The 7,615-nt window shown below is 39.4% G+C and overlaps 2 non-coding genes across 2 annotated transcripts; both read left to right on the top strand.

Annotated features, from left to right (window-relative positions):
- Positions 1-346: 346 nt before the first annotated feature.
- Trnav-aac (transfer RNA valine (anticodon AAC)) lies at positions 347-419 on the top strand. Its single transcript has one exon. It is a non-coding gene; the product is annotated as a tRNA-Val (tRNA).
- Positions 420-2,557: 2,138 nt separating this feature from the next.
- Trnad-guc (transfer RNA aspartic acid (anticodon GUC)) lies at positions 2,558-2,629 on the top strand. The gene has a single exon. It is a non-coding gene; the product is annotated as a tRNA-Asp (tRNA).
- Positions 2,630-7,615: the final 4,986 nt, after the last annotated feature.

The raw sequence follows: 7,615 nt of genomic DNA, 5'->3' as shown, positions 1-7,615 counted from the left end.
CTCCCGCGTGACAGGCGGGGAAACTCACCACTATGCTACTAAGGAACATGCCAGATTTGCATTAATAACTAGACTCAACTCCTTGAATCTGGCAGTTGCTTCGTTGAATTAAGGACTATTTTTCTTCCCCCCAATATTTAATATCTGCTGTTTTTGAGAGTATCTCTGTTTCTTATTGTAAAAAAAAATATTTATTCGTTCAATCAGTCTGTCAGTTTGTCGATCTGTCGTTCTCTCGGCCTGTCGGTTTGTCGGTCGGTCGGTCGGTCGGTCGGTTGGTCGGTCGGTCTGTCTGTCAATCTGTATGTCGGAAAAATTCCAAGATAACAACAATTCTTTCCATGTGGTTTCCGTAGTGTAGTGGTTATCACGTCCGCCTAACACGCGGAAGGTCGCCGGTTCGAGCCCGGCCGGAAACATACTTTATTTTTCTTAATTTCAGTCTCTCTTTCTTTCCCTTTTTGAACTTTCTGAGTAAATCTTGTTAAACGAGGAAGACTATGATGAACAGCTAGCTAAGCATAGGCTTCTTATTAGAACACACAAGACGTACTGTGAACGCGCTACCCGCCGATTGGGCATGATTATGCAAAGCGATTTTATGCCCAAGAAGAATCCAGCGTTTATGATCACAGAGAGCTGTTTTGAACTGAGTCATTCTCTCAGTCCTCAGATCAGGGGCAGCTCCTCGCTTTCTCTCCACCTTTTGTTTACCGATTTTCTACCCACCGTTTCGACGTTTCCTCAGTGCCCCCACTAACCTGGAAACGGTCTCTGATGATGATTAGTTACACTTATCGTTTGTTCAGTGGCTAGTGTGCGATATGAGCTCTTTCCTCCGCAGAGAATTAAAGGGTTTTTTCATTGGTGCGGTTAACAGCCGAACGCGCTAACCGATTGCGCCACGGAGACCTCTATGGATGCGTTACGAATTAGAAAAAACAATGAGAGAATTGTATCTTCCTCTTGTATAACTGAAAAAAAAAATTGTTTTCGATTTGATTGGTTTTTCGTGCTTTTTTTTTTTGTTGTTGTTTTTTTTTGTTGTTGTTGTTGTTTTTTTTTTTGGTTTGTTTTTATTTTACTTCGTACAGAATAAGCATAGTACATTTTTTTTTTTACCGTTATAAAAGTTGACCATTAAATCTCAAAAATCTAAAGAAAGAAAAAAACACACGGAAAAATTATTCCTAGTCAAAACTATTCAATTCTCCCGGGCGGGGAGTCGAACCCCGGTCTTCCGCGTGACAGGCGGGGATACTCACCACTATACTACCGAGCATTTGGATAACAACTTGAGACAAGATGCCCTGTTGAGGCTGGAATATTTCAGAAAAAAAACATATATTGAGGTTTGCTGATTTTGAAACTAACTCTGCTCGGAGGGGTGCTTCATCCACCTTTCTTAGAAAAATGGTAACCTCATATAAAGGATAGAAGTGAAAGAAGAGGCATGGAACTTTTATCAGTCTGTTAATGGAGAGATGGGCTATGGTCTTAATTTCTGTATTCCACGGGAAATAATATTTTCACTGAGTAACTCATCCTCCTCGAGAAGTTATTGCACAGTTCCTGACGACGAGTTTTGCCGAAGGAAGAGGCTAAAGTGCTTTAAAAGGTTACCAACAAAACGGGTGATGGGTTGTCTAGGATATCAAGAAAAGATTGAGAAAAGTTTTAAAACGAGAAACGTTAAACTTTCTGATGATGAACAAGGCATATATTATTTTGGGCATTATAAACTTGTACATTTAATTGATATCAGATAAGGTACTCCAAGGAGGAATATCATGCAATCTCCTCTAATACTTAGTTTAACACATTATCATAACCTAGAAAAAAGAGGTGTATTGTTCTGTGTCCTCAAGCAGGGCGCCGAAGCTCAGTTGGTTAAAGCGCCTGTCTAGTAATCAGGGGGTCATGGGTTCAAATCCCATCGATGCCTTTGAATTGATCCTTCCTTTCAACCCTGATATCTTGTTTTAGATACCAATTTTACCAAAGTATGTCATGTTTTTAAATGCGACAAATTCAAAAGTGCACGTTTAAGGAAATGAAAGATATGTTGTTCAACGGCTTACGGTCGGTCCGTGCAGTGAAAAACTGTGACCAAGGTCTCGCAAATGCAGTATTTCCAAGTAAGAGGTCACAGTTTTTCACTTTACGGATCGATCCTAAGCCGGTGACTCGAGTTCTCGTATTGAAAAGCGTTTAGATGTATTTGAAAATTTTGACGTACCGACTGACTGACTGACTGACTGACCGACCAACCGATCGACCGACCGACTGACTGACTGACTGACTAACTGACTGACTGACTGACTGACTGAGTGACTGAATGAGTGATTGAATTCATTTTCTTTATAAGGAACCGAGGAAATCAGTCTTAACAGAGGTACACTCGAAAACAATACAATACAATACAATACAATGCAATGCAATACAGTATAAATCTATAGCCGACTTCATTTGATAAATAAAGATACCCTGCAACCACAGATCACCTACCAGTAATAAACATTTGATTATGTTTTGTTTTTAATTTCCACAAGTCTTATCCTCGGTAGTATAGTGGTGAGTATCCCCGCCCGTCACGCGGGAGACCGGGGTTCGATTCCCCGCCGGGGAGGACAACATACATTTTTGACAGGAAGTCGCTTTTCTTCCTACCGTAGATTCTCCATTATCTGTTGGTCTTTTTGTTTGTTTGTTTCTTTATAAAGTTGTTTGTTTGTTTGATTATTCAGATGTTGGGCAAAATGCGTCGGAACGTTTTTCTTATGGGGTCAACGACATCACATTGGCAAAAAATAACGTTACGTTCTAATTCGCTTCGCTCAAACGAAGGTAAATCATTTTACCCTTAAATTCCCGTAATACAAACAAAGTTGTTGTTGTTGTTGTTTGTTTTTGTTTTTGTTTTTGTTTTTTGTTGTTTTTTTTTTACAATTTTTTACACACTACTGTATGGAGAAATTAATATACGCTCGAAAATGCATTACAAACCTAAATAATTAGTTACTTGTAACTTGTTTTCAAGGCTCTCTTCAACATACATATCCTTGGCAGAATCAGATTTCCATCTACCATGTATTTTAAGAAGTTTTTCTGGAATCGAGTTACTACTATTACGTACCGCAGATGTAATACCACCGGATCTTAAACTATGAAGACCATAATCACTAGGGTTGAGGCCCAGCTGACTTAAGGTATCCCTTAAGATATCTCTACAAGTAGTATAAGAAATCTTTCCACTTCTCAGGGTATAGCTAGAACTACTACGGTGAAAAACAAGCGGTCTAAATAAAGGGAGAGAACTACATAAGTCAATACCAGACAAATCTAAATACCGTTGTAAAACACCAACAGGACAGTACTTCGACCTGGATGCACTAATAAAGACGAAATTCCCTTCCCTATAAACATCCGTCTTACTACGAGGTACAAAGATTCTTATATAATCGCTGTGAAATTCAATATGCTTAGGAACAATATTGCATAATTCGTCGTAACGAAAAAATCCTGCAAAAGCTAAAGAGCATAACGCAGCGATACGAAGATTCTTTAAATTAACATCTTTCTTGTTATGAGTATCTAAAATACTCCTTATGATGTATGTGGTAATAGGCTTCTTTTTCATAACTGGCTGTGATTTCTGGCGTTTAGCAGATTCGATAATATTCCTGCAAAATTCACTATCCAAAGGATTACGATCCAAACTAGGGACAAAAGAATGTAACCATTTAAGGGCAGCATGGGCTAAAATTACTGAGGAACTAGAGGTGCAAGACTGAACTGAACTTCAAATCAATATAGAGAAACAACACTAAGGGGAAAAGGTAACTGCATGTTGAAATGTCTACTTTTAGACCACCCCAAGAACTTTCTAATAACGCGAACGTAGGCTTTAGTAGTTGTATCCGCCCTGGACTTCAACATAGCTTCTAAAACCTCATAAACGTTGATTGAAGAAAATTGTTGAAAGCCTTTCCAGGGATTACTTGATAAGATTACCTGGAAAGAGAAGAACAAAACATATATAATAAAAGAACAAAAAAGAGCCGTATAAAAATCGATCATTGTTGGGGCCAGTGCCACATAAGACGATAGACTATTGAATGGACCAGTGCCGCGTAAATCAAAAACCCATTGATTGGGCCAGCGCCACATAAATCAACTATACGCTGTTTAAGACAGCGCCACATGAAATGACAGACTATTAATTAGGCCAGTGCCACATAGATAAACAACATATTGCTTTGGCCAGCGCCACCAAATGTAAATAAACATTAGGCTAATGGACACACCGTCCAATAAATTACTCAGTAAATTTCAATCTAAAGGCAATGATATTTCCTGTGAAAAGACCAGACCCTAAGAGCGAATTAAGGTTTCTTCCGCGGGTTAGAACCTCATTCCCGATATGAATACTTTGAGCCACAAGATAACAACTATACTTGTGTGTAATTAAAGGCCAAAAATGAGCCGAAGGCCAAAGAGGTACAACGAGCGTACCAACGGCCCGCTGAGATTTCAAATAATGCAATACGCGTGGGACGATACCAACTGGAGGGACTACTAGGCAATTTTCTCCTCGAAGAGACTGAAAGAAAAAATCAACACCCGAAGTATTGGGGTTCCAAAACCTCGAAAAATATTTGGGGAGCTTGTGATTATAATAATTGGCGAAACAATCAACACTATGCGGGCCCCACCGGCCATCAAGGAAAAGAAAAAATTCTTCAGTAATTTGTCAATCATCAGTATCAATTAAACGACTTATATAATTAGCTTGCTGATTCGAAGTGCGAGGGATCCATTGCACTTCTAAATGAATCCCCGATCGAATACAAATATCAAAAATCCTTCGGGCCATCTTTTGCAAACCTAACTTCATGCTGCCCACGTCAACAATCTTAGCAGCTGCTTGGCTATCAGTAAACCACTTAACGTGTGATCCTTCCAACACTGAGGCAAATGATTGCAATGAAAACTCAATAACAGACAACTCCCTCCACGTTGAACTTTGAACTCTCTCGTTCTCCGACCACATTTTGTGGCACACAAAATCATTGTTAAAGTCAATAATTGCTCCACCTCCGGTAGCACTGGCATCCGAATATACAAAATAACTAGGATCTTTACTTACAAAGCAATACCTAGAGTTGATATTAACCATATTTTCCTTCCAAAAATACAGTTCTTCCTTGCAGTAATCGTCGAGACTGAATATACAATCCCAGTTATCTTTGCACAAGGTGGACAAGACACAATGTCTGGTCATTATCCTGCCAATGTTACCAACTACAGGCCCGGTGGAAATAATTTGACCTGTGAAGGAGGCCAACTCTCTGGCAGACACTTTGAAATCGGCTTCAATAATATGATCAATTGTATTGATGACCTTAAGAATTCTTCTTTCTACAGTTTTTAAAGTACCCAGTGCAGAATTCCAGGTTATACCCAACCAGTCCAATACTTGGGTGGGTTCCCATACCGATTTGTCTTCGTTAACGACAAAACCCGCGTTATACAAATCCCCCCTTACAGCTAGGGCCTTAGTGCGACAACTTTCTCTATCCTGAACAATCGCCCAACCATCGTCCAAGAAGATGGCTATACAAAGACCCTGTATTCTCCTGTGAGATAGATAATCAGAAATGCGTTATCCTGCTACTGTTGGACATGTCTGCGGCGTTTGATACCGTCGACCATAAACTGCTATTAGAAAGAATGGAAAAACGCTACGGCGTGAAAGGAAATGCGCTAAAATGGTTTCGATCCTATCTTCAAGACCGAAAGCAGTTTGTGATGATTGACGGAACCAAGTCAGAGATGAAAGAACTTCGCTACGGTGTTCCCCAGGGATCCGTTTTAGGGCCAATCCTGTATTTGTTATACACATCGCCCATCGGGGACATCATCAAACGGCACGGACTTAACTACCATCTATACGCTGATGACACCCAGCTCTACCTCTCATTTAAGCCCAACTACGCCGAACAACCTGGTTCTATAGCTAAAATAGAAGCATGTGTTTCTGAGATCGACTCGTGGATGGTGTGCAATAAGCTGAAACTAAACAGAGGAAAGACGGAGCTTTTGATCTTGAGCGCACGACATCGTCCACCCCCATTAATAGACCACGTCGATGTGTCTGGTGAACAGATCGAGCCATCTACTTCTGCAAAGAACATTGGAGTCATCTTTGATGAGTACATGTCACTGGAAAAGCATGTTACCAGTACCTGCAAGGCCTGTTTCTTCCATCTTAGAAACATTAGCAGGATAAGAGTCTGTCTATCTCCAGCAGACACTGAAAAGTTAGTACATGCATTCATCACTTCCAAACTAGATAACGCCAACTCGCTTCTATATGGACTACCAAAATTTTTGATAGATCGTCTACAAAATGTCCAGAATGCTGCGGCTCGCGTTGTTACTAGAACAAGGAAATACGATCATATCAAGCCGGTTTTAAAGCAGCTACACTGGCTTCCAATAAGCCAGCGCATCAACTATAAGATTTTACTTTTTACCTATAAAGCGCTCAACGGCCAGGCCCCTAATTACATTACTGAACTGCTAGAGCCTTATGTACCAAGCAGAAATCTTCGATCCTCCTCCAAAAACCTCTTGAAAGTACCACCTGTCAAGTTAATAGGCTATGGTCATAGGCGGTTTCTCTTTTGTAGCACCTAGCCTATGGAACTCTCTTCCGAACAATATAAGAGGGAGCGGCTCGCTATCAGATTTTAAGACTTGTATAAAGACATATCTTTTTAACAAATTTTATAACTAGACTTTTGGTTAGTTAGTTAATTAGTAGATTAGATAGTTTAGCTAGTTAGTTAGTCAGCCACTTAGTTAAGTTGGTCAGTTTTTATTTAAAGGTTTTAATGATTCCTAGTTTTACTTTCATTTTTAGAGCTTAGCTATTTTATTTGTTAGTAATTTTTTATCACTGATGTAAATTTTTAATGTAAATTTTATTTTTAATAACATTTTTTACTGTAAAGCGCCATGAGTCATGGATATGGCGCTATATAAATCTATTATTATTATTATTATTATTATTATTATTATTATTATTCTCCAATACTTTTCTAAAGGCTTCAAAACCTTTGTCAAAACGTAAGGGGCAGAGGAAAGACCGAATGGGAGCACAGTGAAAACATAAAATACTTCATTAATGGAATCAGACGCCCGCCATGAAAACCCAAGAAAAGTTTGGTGCTCTTGCGCAATGTCGATATGGTGATAACCGCTTTTTAAATCAAAGGAAAACATGTACGCGTCTTTCGCAAAATAAGCCATAGCAATTTTCCAGTCCTCGTACTTAACGCTTTGCTTAATTAATGACTTATTGACATGGCGCAAATCAAGAATTAACCTCTTTTTACCGCATGGCTGTATAGAAACTGACAAGGGATTTACTACAAAAGGCTGCTCATTAACCATACGCACCCGACCAGAGTTAACAAGCTCAAGAACAGCTTGGTCCACAAAATCAGCATGAAGTCGAGCTGAATTATTATTTCTTAGCTTTACGGCCAACGGAAAACTGATGAACGGCAGCCTGTAGCCGTTTTCAATAATAGACAAAATAAAATCC

The sequence above is a fragment of the Orbicella franksi genome, chromosome 9 (assembly GCF_964199315.1).
Source record: "Orbicella franksi chromosome 9, jaOrbFran1.1, whole genome shotgun sequence".
Classification (NCBI taxonomy): domain Eukaryota; kingdom Metazoa; phylum Cnidaria; class Anthozoa; order Scleractinia; family Merulinidae; genus Orbicella; species Orbicella franksi.
Note: the sequence above shows the minus strand (reverse complement) of the source record. Positions and strands in the feature narration are given on the sequence as shown.